The sequence below is a fragment of the Cydia fagiglandana genome, chromosome Z (genome assembly GCF_963556715.1).
Source record: "Cydia fagiglandana chromosome Z, ilCydFagi1.1, whole genome shotgun sequence".
Lineage (NCBI taxonomy): Eukaryota > Metazoa > Arthropoda > Insecta > Lepidoptera > Tortricidae > Cydia > Cydia fagiglandana.
This window is the reverse complement of record NC_085959.1, coordinates 40560601-40574855: the sequence shown is the minus strand read 5'-3', so window position 1 is coordinate 40574855 and position 14255 is coordinate 40560601. Positions and strand designations below refer to the sequence as shown.

At 36.4% G+C, this 14255-nt stretch overlaps 2 protein-coding genes across 2 annotated transcripts in view; one reads left to right on the top strand and one right to left on the bottom strand.

The window, feature by feature from the left end:
* LOC134678414 (pre-mRNA-splicing factor 38B-like) overlaps window positions 1-14255 on the bottom strand; it is a 284815-nt gene that overhangs the window by 157416 nt on the left and 113144 nt on the right. The window lies entirely within an intron of this gene.
* LOC134678438 (innexin inx7) overlaps window positions 9910-14255 on the top strand; it is a 114997-nt gene continuing 110651 nt past the window's right edge. Inside the window, exon 1 of the mRNA XM_063537015.1 lies at window positions 9910-10025. The gene's annotated coding sequence lies outside the window, so the exon portion shown is untranslated. The remainder of the gene's footprint in view (window positions 10026-14255) is intronic.

The following is a 14255-nucleotide window of genomic DNA, read 5'->3' as shown; positions in this document are numbered from 1 at the left end:
GAATCCCAGTAAGGGCATTAATTTGTATGATGATACAGATATTTGTTCCTGAGTCATGGGTGTTTTCTATGTATTTAAGTATTTGTATAATATATATATCGTTGTCTGAGTACCCACAACACAAGCCTTCTTGAGCTTACTGTGGAACTTAGTCAATCTGTGTAAGAATGTCCTATAATATTTATTTATTTATTTATTATTTATACTCTATTTTTTGGGTTTCAAACAACATACAAAATTTCAACGTGGTGAAGCACCCCCTTGTAGTTGAGATAAATTACGACACTTGGTGTATTTTATCAACATAATAAGTGTAACTAAATAAGGGGGTGCCGCTTAGGAAAAAAAATGTTTTTTGAACCACCCTAACATATAGTGATACTGGTGTTTTTATAAACAAACCAAGCATTTACATTCAAAATTGTGACATTTGATGAAGTGAAACTGCTGATGATGATCAGAATGGAACTCTTCAACGACGCATAGCTCATGTTTGGGGATTTGTCCTCTTCGTTATGTTTGTTAAGCACGTTAGGTTTTTAAGTCACATTTTCGTCAAGCTCAAGTTCTAATGATGGGATCCATAAGGAATCGAGGGAACTCTACAAATCTGAATGGTATTGTATAGTGACTTTTGTATTTTCATCAGGCAAACAAGGATTTACATTAAGAACAGTGGCATTTGATGAAGTGGTATTGCTGATGGTGATCAGAACGGAACTCTTCGACGACTTGTCTTTTTCTAATTGATTGTTAAGCAAGTTACCCCACTGGCAAAACAAGCAAGATTTTGAATTCGACTTCTACCTGAATCTGGACCCGGACGCGGACCCGGACTCGAGATCGCGAATTCGGACACGGACCCGTTTTCTATTTGGTTGGTGTAAATGGTGTTGGTGAATTTTTTGATTAATTCGGGCGAAAACTGGAAGGTTAGGTATCATAAAATGTTCATGAAGAGAAATTGTAAGAGATGGTATCATTACCAACAACTGTGGAAAATACTGTTTGGTTACTCTTTATTTAAAAATAGCAAAATCAAATTGCATGATTTCATACGTTTTCTCCACTGTACACAGAATAAGTAATGATGTTACTATATATGTTCAGAATATTATTTGAATAAACTTAGGATAGGATACTTAGGATAGGAAATAAAATGTGTGTTTTTATATCTTTAAACCCAATTACTAAGTAGACTGCACATACATTAAAGTCACATTAAAATTCCATTTTGCGAAAAAGAGATTACAACATTTAACTTTGCAAAAGTAGATAATTGAAATATTTTAAAAGCAATAAAAACCGATTAGGTTAGATTAGAGCTACAATGACATTAGTTTGGGTTCAAGGCAAGGTTGCAGGGCCTCAACAAGGGAAAAAAGGGGGAGGGACTGTTGGCCTGGCTCAGTGAGCCAGAACTCACCCACTAATCCCTACTACTGCCGTAAGCAGGTAATGAATTCCCAATGTATTAAGTTTAGGTTTAATAAATTATAAATATATTTTATTAATAACATAATAATATACAAATATGTATAATCATAAAGTAATAAATAAGCCTACAGCTATTAATAATGTCCGTAATCTGTATAATTCCAAAATACGGATCCCTCGGATGCGGAGCATACATAATCTCGTCTGTCAAGGTGTTTCGGCAGGAAAGGCCTTGGCAGACTTATAAATTCCTGAAATGAGGGTTCATACCTACCGACTAGAATTGGTTTCATGGTGGTATCAGATGGGTTAGTGTACGGTAACCGATGGTCATCTTGCTTATAATCTCGTCTGCCAAGGTGTTTCGGCAGGAAAAACCTTGGCAGACTTATATATTTCTAAAATGGGGGTTCATACCTACCGACTGGAATTGGTTTCATGGTGGTATCAGATGGGTTAGTGTAGGGTAACCGATGCCGACCTTGCTTACATAATCTCGTCTGCCATGGTGTTACGGCAGGAAAAGCCTTGGCAGACTTATATATTCCTGAAATGAGGGTTCATACCTACCGACTGGAATTGGTTTCATGGCGGTATCAGATGGGTTAGTGTACGGTAACCGATGGTCATCTTGCTTATAATCTCGTCTGCCAAGGTGTTTCGGCAGGAAAAACCTTGGCAGACTTATATATTCCTAAAATGGGGGTTCGTACCTACTGACTGGAATTGGTTTCATGGTGGTATCAGATGGGTTAGTGTAGGGTAACCGATGCCGACCTTGCTTACATAATCTCGTCTGCCAAGGTGTTTCGGCAGGAATAGCCTTGGCAGACTTATATATTCCTGACATGAGGGTTCATACCTACCGACTGGAATTGGTTTCATGGTGGTATCAGATGGGTTAAATTAGGGGTCCCGTTGGCCACCTTTGAGAGCGTCTGCCAAGCACTTCCGGCTAAAAAAATACTGGCAGACTTCGCTTTTATGTGTCTACATGTAAATTTCTAACTGCTGCCATAATTATTATTTCGGTATCAGATGGGTTAAATCAGCCCCCTTTTTTCGCACCGGAAGTGGCCTTCTTTTACGTACTTTCGGCAAGTTCCGCCGTGGCAGACTATCGAATTCGGACTTAGCATCACTTTTATGGTTTCCCATTGTGTATTTCATCGTGGTATCAAGTCGGTTAGAAAATTTGCGGCCGGCTCTTCTACTACAAGGGGATAGCTCTCGCTACGTATCGACACCTAGGAGGCGATAACGATTCGATTTCGCATGTCAAAAGTGTCACTCGGCTAGGCAATGTATGACAGATATCGAATTCCAGTAACGAAAGTTTTGCGTTTCGTTACAACATTGCAACTTGGCTAACATTTTTGTATTCGTTAATATTTTTCGACAAACTCATCTACGGTACCTGTCATTCCCATACATTTTTTATCGATTCGTTAGCGATATCTTTTTTCGAAATGCGTTTTGGCTAGGCCCCCAGTTAAGCTTAGAATAAATTTAAAAGTGGAAAAATTACTGTCTTCGGTGAGACTTGAACTCACGGCCTCATGTACTCAGTTGATTCACCCAAAAGTATGCAAGTTGATTATGGAACATGACCAGACATAGAAGTTATTGTGGCAAAATAAAGTGATTGACAAAATTAACTATCGACATTTCTCTTATCGATGTAACTTTATCATCGATTTTAACACTGTATAATAACATAGCTATCGCGAAGTACACGACAGGTTCGATATCTTCTTTGATATTTTAATTGTTTTCTGTCCTTTGGGCGTTGTATACTAGAGTTTTTGTTTTATTTTCTAGTACACTAAATATAGTAAAAAAGAAATTATATATGTGCCAGTTTGTAATTGATTTGCATTCTTAAAATTTGTAGGTTATTTACAGCAAGTAGAAGTTACATCTTTTAATTATTAATCTGTCACAGACTTATCGATAGCAGATTTATCGATGTTTCATTTTCTCAAACACTCGATTATGCCACAAAAACTTCTATGTCTGAACATGACTTACGTATGACCAAAGACAATCTCAGTAATAAAAGTAATAAAACATTTATTACTAAACCGGAAACCATCGTACATAATCCATGTGTCACTATAATATTTCAATTCGACTTATATCTGAATCTGCGATCAGTGTGATATCACGAAATGATAGCGGAGTGACGCTTCTAGCGAAGAATGGCGAAATTCTTGTCACTATCGAAAACATCTGACTAATCTTCTGACAAAGATGTCATGATTATTTTTAGATAATGATTAATGACAGATCTAGGCAAAGGTGCCGAAGCTGAAAGTTAAGTGTGGACGCTTGGGGAACATTCAAGCAATATATTAGATATTCGAATTCAAATTTTTGTTAGTTAGTTAATTAATATAGATGATGTTTTATATACTGTACGAAAATTTTAATCTCTATGAATGGACGAACAAACTAGGGACCACAAAATCGCCATAAGAAAACTTTTAAATGTGATTTCTCGGCACCGTGTTTTTCATATTCACTGAAGAAAACCGAACTCAATAAAAATTCCAAAAAACAAGTGAACTTAGGTAACAGAGAATTATGCTCAATATTCTACACCCGATTTTAAGTCCCATTCGTTTTGTAGCAAAGTATTTACTACAAAAACTTAGGTAGGTACTTAAAAGTTACTAAGTAAACATCTCTTTAACATGTCTTTAACTATGCGCACAATTTTGCAACGTATTCGTTGTCGTTTAACGGCTAAATAATAGGTAAATAAAATAGCAAGTACCTACCTAATTAATAGTTACCTAAATACAATTTTCGTTATTCCAAAAACTTTAAGGTTCATTTTCCCTGAGGCTTTAAAATACATATATGTGACGTTCCACGGGAAAAGGTACCTTATGAGGGTTTCTAGTTTCGGAGATATGAAATGTTTTGTAAAGAGGTGAAAAAATGCTCAATTTTTTTTTATTGTGTGATCTGAAACCTTAATGCGTAACGTTTGTTTACCTGTTTTTATTTTTGTTATAAGTTAGTTATAAGCCTAGTAATGTCGTCTCAGAGTTTAGTCGAAAAGGTACCTTATGGAAAAAAGATTGAAAATTCCCAAAAAAACTAGTCAATACGGGAAAAGAAGTTTGGTAGAGAACTGTATTAGCATTCTGCAAAACTAATTTGATAATTTCAGTTCTGGTTGGGGCGCCTAGCAAATATTATAACCGTACATCGACCGACATTACAAATCCAAGTAGCCTGCTATTATACCAAAGTTACTCTCGTCAAGTCTTTCTTAACTAGTATAATCTTCATTTAGTTTGGTCGCATGCAATAAATCAGCCATTGGTTTGCTGAAAAATGCCAATACCCGACGCATTACCTTATGGAATATCTGAGGTCATTGAACCTCAATGCCGCTTGTCTTCAATGGCAACCAAAATATATTATTGATAAGAAATAGACGATTTATACCATCTTTACCCAAAAATATTATTAGTTTATTCTAACTGTTCCATCATCATCATGCCTCATCATGTAACTTAACCACAACCCTAGTAGCATTTTCGTTGGGGCCCACGGTGCCAACGGTAGGGAAAACGTTGGGATGAGGTTCGTTCCGTAGCCAACATTAATTTTGTATTGGCCCACCATCGCATTTACCAACATTCGCTGTGGCACAGATGCCCAACAATGGGCCTTTGTGTATTTTGGTACCGTTGGCTAAACAACGATAATATTCGTTGGCCCAATGATGACATATATCGCATTTACCAACATTGGCAGTCGCAGTGATGCCCAACAACGGGCCTTTGTGTATTTTGCTACCGTTCGCTAAACAACGATAACATTCGTTGGCCCAATGGTGATGAATACCGCATTTACCAACATTGGCTGTGGTACGGATGCCCAACAATGGGCCTTCGTGTATTTTGGTAACGTTGGCTAGTCAACGATATCATCCGATGGCCCAATGATGACAAATATCGCATTTACCAACATTGGCTGTGGCACTGATGCCCAACAATGGGCCTTTGTTTATTTTGGTAACGTTGGCTAGTCGACGATATCATCCGATGGCCCAATGACGACAAATATCGCATTTACCAACATTGGCTGTAGCATTGATGCCCAACAATGGGCCTTTGTGTATTTTGGTAACGTTGGCTAATCAACGATATCATCCGATGGCCCAATGATGACAAAAATCGCATTTACCAACATTGGCTGTGGCACTGATGCCCAACAATGGGCCTTTGTTTATTTTGGTAACTTTGGCTAATCGACGATATCATCCGATGGCCCAATGACGACAAATATCGCATTTACCAACATTGGCTGTAGCATTGATGCCCAACAACGGGCCTTTGTTTATTTTGGTAACGTTGGCTAATCAACGATATCATCCGATGGCCCAATGACGACAAATATCGCATTTACCAACATTGACTGTAGCATTGATGCCCAACAATGGGCCTTTGTGTATTTTGGTAACGTTGGCTAATCAACGATATCATCCGATGGCCCAATGATGACAAATATCGCATTTACCAACATTGGCTGTGGCACTGATGCCCAACAATGGGCCTTTGTTTATTTTGGTAACGTTGGCTAATCAACGATATCATACGATGGCCCAATGACGACAAATATCGCATTGACCAACATTGGCTGTAGCATTGAGGCCCAACAATGGGCCTTTGTGTATTTTGCTACCGTTCGCTAAACAACGATAACATTCGTTGGCCCAATGGTGACGAATACCGCATTTACCAACATTGGCTGTGGCACGGATGTCCAACAATGGGCCTTTGTCTATTTTGGTAACGTTGGCTAGTCAAAGATATCATCCGATGGCCCAATGATGACAAATATCGTATTTACCAACATTGGCTGTGGCACTGACGCCTAACAATGGGCCTTTGTGTATTTTGGTACCGGTGGCTAAACAACGATAACATTCGTTGGCCCAGTGAGCACAAATATCGCATTTACCAACATTGGCTGTGGTACTGATGCCCAACAATACCAGTTGAGTTTGCTTGTGGCGTCACTAGATGGCGTTACTGTCTCCAAACATCGAAGTTATAGTTATTTTCTCGATTATTCCGGATATAATCATAATATTTTTTTAAAGTAACTTATAAATCTAATAGCTATAACTATAAAATTTATGCATAAATTTAAAAAATTGTATTTTACTGACATTTTCTCAATTTAAATCTCAAAAAACATAAATCTCGCTTACGAAGTTTCGAAGTGCGGTTAGTATATATACAAATTAAAGTGTATAGTAAGTGTACTTGCTTCGGCAGTACATATACTAAAATTGGAACGATACAGAGAAGATTAACAACAACTGCTGCCTAGGGCCTTCATGTGGATACAAACAATGCCTACCGTAGTGTAATTGTAATATTTATCAGCAAAGGCCCAACGTCGTATTACACAACCACTTACTTAACGTAGTGTAACTGTAGGACTCGTAAACAAAAGCCCATTACATAATTAGACTGTAGGCACACTATAAATTACACAAGTATTTACCTACGGTAGTATTGTAAGAATCCTACACAAGGCCCAACGTTAAAGTTACAATGTTGGCCCTTTGTGGGACAAGCTGTGTTGGGCCTTCAACCTGGTGCACGACTACCTACCGACCTACCTGACTTGCCGTTGGGTAATTGTTGAATTTGCAAACAAAAGCACAACGAAAAAATTGCCCTTTTTTATTTTTTTGCAGTTGGCCCTACAGCAAGCCATACGGCCAAATGTAACAATTAACCAACCATCAAACAAATGTGTATAGGCCCAACCACGGCCCAACCAAAACCACCACCGTTGAATAATTGTATGATTTATTTAAATAGGCCCAACGAAAAAATTACTCTAATGGCCCTCTGTTGGGAATCTTCGGGAGGGCCTTTGTCGAGGGCCCTCCAGCAAATCGTACGGCCAAATGTAACAATTAACCAACCATCAAACAAATGTGTATAGGCCCAACCACGGCCCAACCAAAACCACCACCGTTGAATAATTGTATGATTTATTTAAATAGGCCCAACGAAAAAAATACTCTTATGGCCCTCTGTTGGGAATATTCGGGAGGGCCTTTGTCGAGGGCCCTCCAGCAAATCGTACGGCCAAATATAACGGTTGCCCAACTAATACGTAAACAAAGGCCCAACAAAATCCCTACAAGAAAATGCTATTAGGGAAGGTACCTTTTCATTACATACAAATTATTGGTCTTTTTTAAGATTATTATGACGAAGAACTAATTAAATTTGTGGCAGTTTAATGTAAATTAATATTTTCTATTCATAAAAGATAAACTTCAATGTGATTGATGTTTTGTAGTGATGTATTATTAGATTTATTTCCATAAGGTACCTTTTCGTAAATGTATGGAGCAAATACTGTAATTGTTATGTAACTTTAAAGTGGCATAAGGGGTTAAATATAGTATTTAGTTGGGGTTTTAGGATTTATTTCATTTGAGTGACAGAATTTCTTTCATATGTGCTCAGAAAAATTGATTGTGTGTTACATTAAAAGTAAAAATATTCAATTTTCTGATTTTATATGAAAAAGTCAGAAAATACATTTTCACCTCTAAATCGGTATTGTTTTTTGCTTAAACTGTCTCTCAGTGTCGTTTTCTAATAGATACAATTTAAATCTTGAGAGCTCATTGCAATCAATCGTGAAAATGAAATAAAACTTTATTTTCAAGAGATTGGTTAGTATACACATAAATCAGTCGATATCAAAGGTTTCTATTTGCATTACAGAACAAGTCGCAACATTTTTTTAATCTCAGATATATAAGGTATTATTATTTGTAGTCAACTATGTAACTTACTTCAGGAACATAGTTTTTTAGGCGGCTAAACTTAAAACTTCTCTATCGTAAAGTTGCTCATTTCACAACATTATTTTCAAAAAATCATATCTCTGTAACTACGCAACTTAGAAGGTTGATCTTTTGTGTTATCGATAGCTTATTTATTGTAGATTACTGGGGTATGCATAACTCCATACCCGCCATAAGGTACCTTTGCCCGTGGGACGTCACATATAAGTAAGTACATTTCATTATGTTTCCACATCGAGATACATTAGCCTTAATAAGAAAGAATGTTCTGAGCGTGCTCAATCTATGAGTAGGTAACATGTAGGTACATGTACAGTCAGAATGAATAGGTACATTTTTACCACTTTTTTGTTCAAGTCAGTGCATAGTTAGCTTAGACGGACTCTAGGACCTTGAAATTTTTTCCAACTAGATATAAATATTATAGTTTGCGTTCAAAAGTATCTGACAGTCTATAATGTCTCTATATGTACCTATAGGTACCTAAAACAATTTTGTTCTACATATAAATATGTAGAGGTAGAGACTAAGGTAGGTATCAGTTTTTGTTAAACTGTATTATTATTTTCAGACTCAGATATTGTTAAGTAAAATTTAGAATTTTACATGTCATTTTACAGTTTAAATAATATTAATAAAATAAATTAACTATTGCTAATTCATTCATTTTTTATACATTTTACATACCTATATGTTCTTTAGAGATTGAGATACATTTGACGAGTCGTCTGTTCGCCAAGATGAAAATTGTTCGTAGAAAACGCAAGCGAAACCTAAATATGGTTATATTCACGTCACTTTTCGTAGCAACGTTCAACCCGATAAACTGCATAAATAAATAAAATAAATAAATAAATATTATAGGACAATTTTTTACACAGATCGACCTAGTCCCACAGTAAGCTCAATAAGGCTTGTGTTGTGGGACTTGTGGGTACTAGACGACGATATATATAATATACACTATATAAATACTTATATACATAGAAAACATCCATAACTCGGGAACAAATATTTGTGATGAACACAAATAAAAGCCCTTACCAGGATTCGAACCCGGGACATCCTGCTTCGTAGGCAGGGTCACTACCGATTAGGCTAGGAGGCCGGTATATTTCTTTTCTTTTGGCGTTGGTCAATGTGCCATTGTCATGATTAATTCCCTGATCCACTTCTTTTGGTGCCGACTGTACCTTTGTATCTTTGTACTGTTGACTTGTGTTATCGACACTCATAATAAACGAGGTGTATTGGTAAACACGAGTGTTGTTCTTTCTGGCAATTAAGAGGATAAGAGCCAAGGGTAGAAGGAAACAAAAGATATAACGCGACGCGCGAATTTCGCAACGGAAGATATGGCCATCATGCGGGTTTTTATTATTACCTTTTATTTCAATTACCTACTCGTACCCTGAAAATATAGGTAGGTATATTACTTTACGAATTACGAAAATATTATTATTTTACGAATAACTATTACAATAACTACCTACTCTTCAAATTGGTGTGTGTTATTCCATTTCCATCAATAATTACATTCGCCTTTTACTAAATTTCGAGACATACAGCCAAAACTGGACTCGATTCTCTATGAAATCGCTCTATCAGTTTATCAAAACTTTATCTTATCATCCTCAATACTGGGGCAAGACAAAGAATCTACCGTCAGTTCTCACCTTACGTGTCACGAAGCATGTCTCTCGCTCTTAGATAAGGATAAAAGGTACGTTTTAAACGATTTTTAAATACATTATGGCTCCTCTACACGATGGGCCAACGCCGGCCACTTCAAGGGACGCATTTATGCGTTAGAGGGAGCAAGTCTCATTCTACAGCATGGGTGCGTCCCTTGGAGTGGCCGGCGTCGGTCCATCGTGTAGAGGAGCCATTAAAGCTCGCTGCTTCCTGCCAAGTTTGTGCTAAGTTAGTGTGGTCAGACTGAATTATTGTGTTCTTGGCTACTGGACTAGCCAAGTGAAAAGTTTTAGTAGAAAACGCCAAACGAAACTTAAATCATTTAAATGGAAATCATCACGTCACTTTTCCTTGTAGTTCCGGTACATTTTTCATTTTTGACCGGCGTTTGTCGCGATATAACGGGTTGGCTTAAAGTAATGAGAATTTTTGTTTTCGGACATAAAGACAAAAAGACAATGGCCATGGATTTCTGGATGTTATATTGAAGAACTATGCAATATCCAACATTAGAACCAAATTCAAGAATGAAGTAATTGGCCTCCCTTGTGTTAGTTTACGTAACATGCTTCTGACCGTTTGCTTTTCACTTTGGACAAACTACCAAGTACTCTCTGACTGATCGTTTTGTAATTACACGGTAAAATTTATTTTATTCTATAATATTTTTGCCTACTATCGCAATATACATATCAGAGTATATAATATTTGCCAAAATTCTTCGATTGATTTAAGTCTTGGGGATATTCTAGGGTTGGAAACGTTTAGTCGTTTTTCCGCGAGAGCCTAAAACCAGTTAAAAACGTCATTGCATACATTTTACCAAAATATGATACATAAACAATTTTCTCTAAATATCAATCAGTTGCAGATTTCATGAAAATGTTAATCAGTTAGCAATTGTGAATGATGGCATGATATAGATAACAAGCTAATATGCCGAAATAATTAAAATTAACGGCAATAAAACAGTTATGGAATGTAAATAAAACGTTGTCCAAAGCATGACGCAGAGGGTTTGAACACAGTTATGAGAAATCGGATGTGGGAGATGTTATAGTATATATAATGTTTTCTTGTAATTTAAAATATGCTCTTGTTTGTCACTGTAAAATTTCGAAAACCCACAGCTATTGTCTTTTTTTTTATATTTCCGAAAACGAAAATTCTCATTACTTTAAGCCAACCCGTTATGTGACGTTCTACGGGTAAAGGTACCTTTTCCCATGGATCATCACATATTATTGATATCTTGACTACGGCCCCTGTGGGCCGTTACGTTTTGTTGTTAGGTACTTGTTAGTTACGTTTTGGTACATTCAAGAGGTCGCTAGCGGCCGCTATGGAACTCAAAAGTGTGGTCATGTTTTTTCATTTGTATAACTTGCTTCTTTCTCCCTCAGTGCTCACTTAAATAATCTGTAAACGTCATTCTAGACCTAAGTTTTAATTTGTAGACACATGTCACGTACTGGTAAAACCGATTTTCATACGTCAGTTTAAAAAACTACTTTCGTGATTATTGATAATTATTTTCCTATACAGTGAAACCTGGTTAAGTGGGACCTGGATAAGTGAGAAACCTCTATAGCTGGGACTCATGGTGCGGTCCCGACACTTTAACACTGAATTACCTCTGTTAGTGAGATAAAACGAACCTCTATAACTGGGATTAGTTGTTGTGATTTTATAGTCACATTTACCTCTATAACTGAGACAGAGAGTGTATTTTACCTCTTTTACTGAGACTATATTTATAACATTACATTTTCCTAATTGTTTTTTTAGAATTTTATTTGAATTACCTCTGTATCTGAGATAACGTCAATCTATGACCTCTCTAACTTGGACTTTATTGATCTATTTCCGTATTCTTACTAACTCTTAGTTTATCCACAAATTCCGCTTTTGCTTAATTGTGTCTAAACGACTTCTTTAGTTACTTTATGTAGTTAAAACTATAGAAACGAAAGCTGAAAACTTGACAAGGAACAAGAATAAACCAATTATCATTTAATAAATTTCTAAGACGCAATGAAGTCCGTATCAAATTTAATTGAAATAATCTATCCTTTGGAAAATCATTCAAAATTCAACGAAATATTTAAACAGACTTAAAAAATATTTAGGGACAAGGATTATTTTACCTAAACATTTAAAGATAATTACAAAATATCTTATTAACCACCTCTATAACTGAGATATATCCTCTATTCTCACCTCTATTAATGGGACCCTCTGTAAATGAGACAGAAATTTATTTGTACCTGGCTAACTGGGAACCTGGGTAAGTGGAAAACCTCTTTAAGTGAGACAAATTTGCTCGTCCCTTCAGATCTCACTTATCCAGGTTTCACTGTATTTGGTCATGTTGACGATTTTTTGTTCATTGTTGTATGATTCCAGTTAGGTATTTTATTTCAGTTTGCCATAACCATAAGTTATAAACGATAGAAATCCATTAAGTGCGGATTTATAACTTTTATAAGATTAAAAAAGGTAAGTTAAATATAACCAATACTTGCCAATAGTAGGTGGGTGAATCAACTTGTTCTGTTACGGTAACGGTCGCCTGGGTCACTCTTAGATCAACCCCTAGTTTTATGGTGTTTAAAATAACCCAACACACTTTTTATGGCAGTAATATACATAGTTATTTACGATACAAGTGCGGAAAAGAGGAAATTCAAATCGAGTGGCGATAAATTAATACACGACCGAAAGGGAGTATTTTAAATCGACAGTATCGACACGAGTTGCGAATTTTCTATTCGCATTTCGCACGTATATCGTACAACGTTTTACAGTAGGTACATAATTATGGCCCTTTAAATTTTTGACATACGCACCAAAAGTGCTATTTTACGCACTAGTGCTGGAAAATAGGACCATATGTCCTGTAAAGTTCTTTCCATAATGGGTCATCTACTTAGAGTACAACATTTCTTCTAACAAAGTATGCTACTATTATCGCCTGGCGAATAACATTAAAAAGTTGATCCACCCATACGTTACTCATATAGGTATCACAAGGTAAAGCACTCATGCCCACAATAATGCGTAGGTATTAAAAAACCATGAACCTAAGTTAATTTAAAAGTATCTTTATTTATTATATCTTTTCACACCGTGGGCGTACTTTATTATTATTTGTTCCATTCACTTCTTTTCATTAGATTATTTAAAATTAAAGTTAGAGAATGTTATTTGCTGTTATTAAGCAATCACTTCTGCGAATCACCTATAATTTTGCTGACACATATTACTAGGAAACTATTTCTGCAAAAAAAGAAATTCATATTATTATTCTCTTTGCTTTGCGATTATTTTTTACCTATAATTATATAAGTGCTGCCATCTGTTGCGAATGTATTGAACTATCGCGTCACAGGATAAGCTGAATTCAGGCTGAATCGAGTTTACAAAACATACTTACATACAAATGCAATTTTCCTCTTTAACCTGTTGCTGTTATCGTACTGTAACTTGTGCATGTGATTACAGATTAGGTACAGTCGCCATCAGATATATCGGAGCGGTCAAGGTGCTCACAAATATCTGAACACGCCTCTATTGTTAAGGCGTTAGAGTGCGTGTTCAGATATTGTGAACACCTTGGCCGCTCCGATATATTTGATGGCGACTGTACACTACGGGCAGTCTACGTTACAGCCAATTCAAACATACATTCCGATATCAAATTAATACACCTACTGTTATTATCATCCCGCCGTGCGTCTCGCTCGTGCCCATACACGTACAAACAAGTAAGAGCGAAATACACGCGCATATGATAACAAAATAATTTTGGTATCGAGTGAATGTTCGAATTGCCCTCAGTGAGCGATAACAAATCAATAGCATTTTACGCTTATGACCCGAATTACCTGCAGATTGGGCGTAACAGTAATACTAACATTTACAAACAATATGTAGGTAACATGTTTTATGAGTTTATCGGCCTCTTCTGATGCTTGTTGCTATGGTGGCATAACTAGGAGAGAAATAAATGAAAAAAAAAACATACAACCGAATTGATGACTTCCTCCTTAGGGATTTGGAAGTCGGTTAAAACACGACACTGTCGGCGTCAAATAAATAAAAGGTAGAGTCCGTTCGGAAAGAAAAGAGTCGTGGAATATACCTATAGAGTCCCTAAATTACACGACTCTCTCTTTCCGTACAGACTTTATTAACTAAATATGTACATAAGTCTAAAAAACAACTTTAAGGGTCCTAAAAAGTTTTTTGATTACTT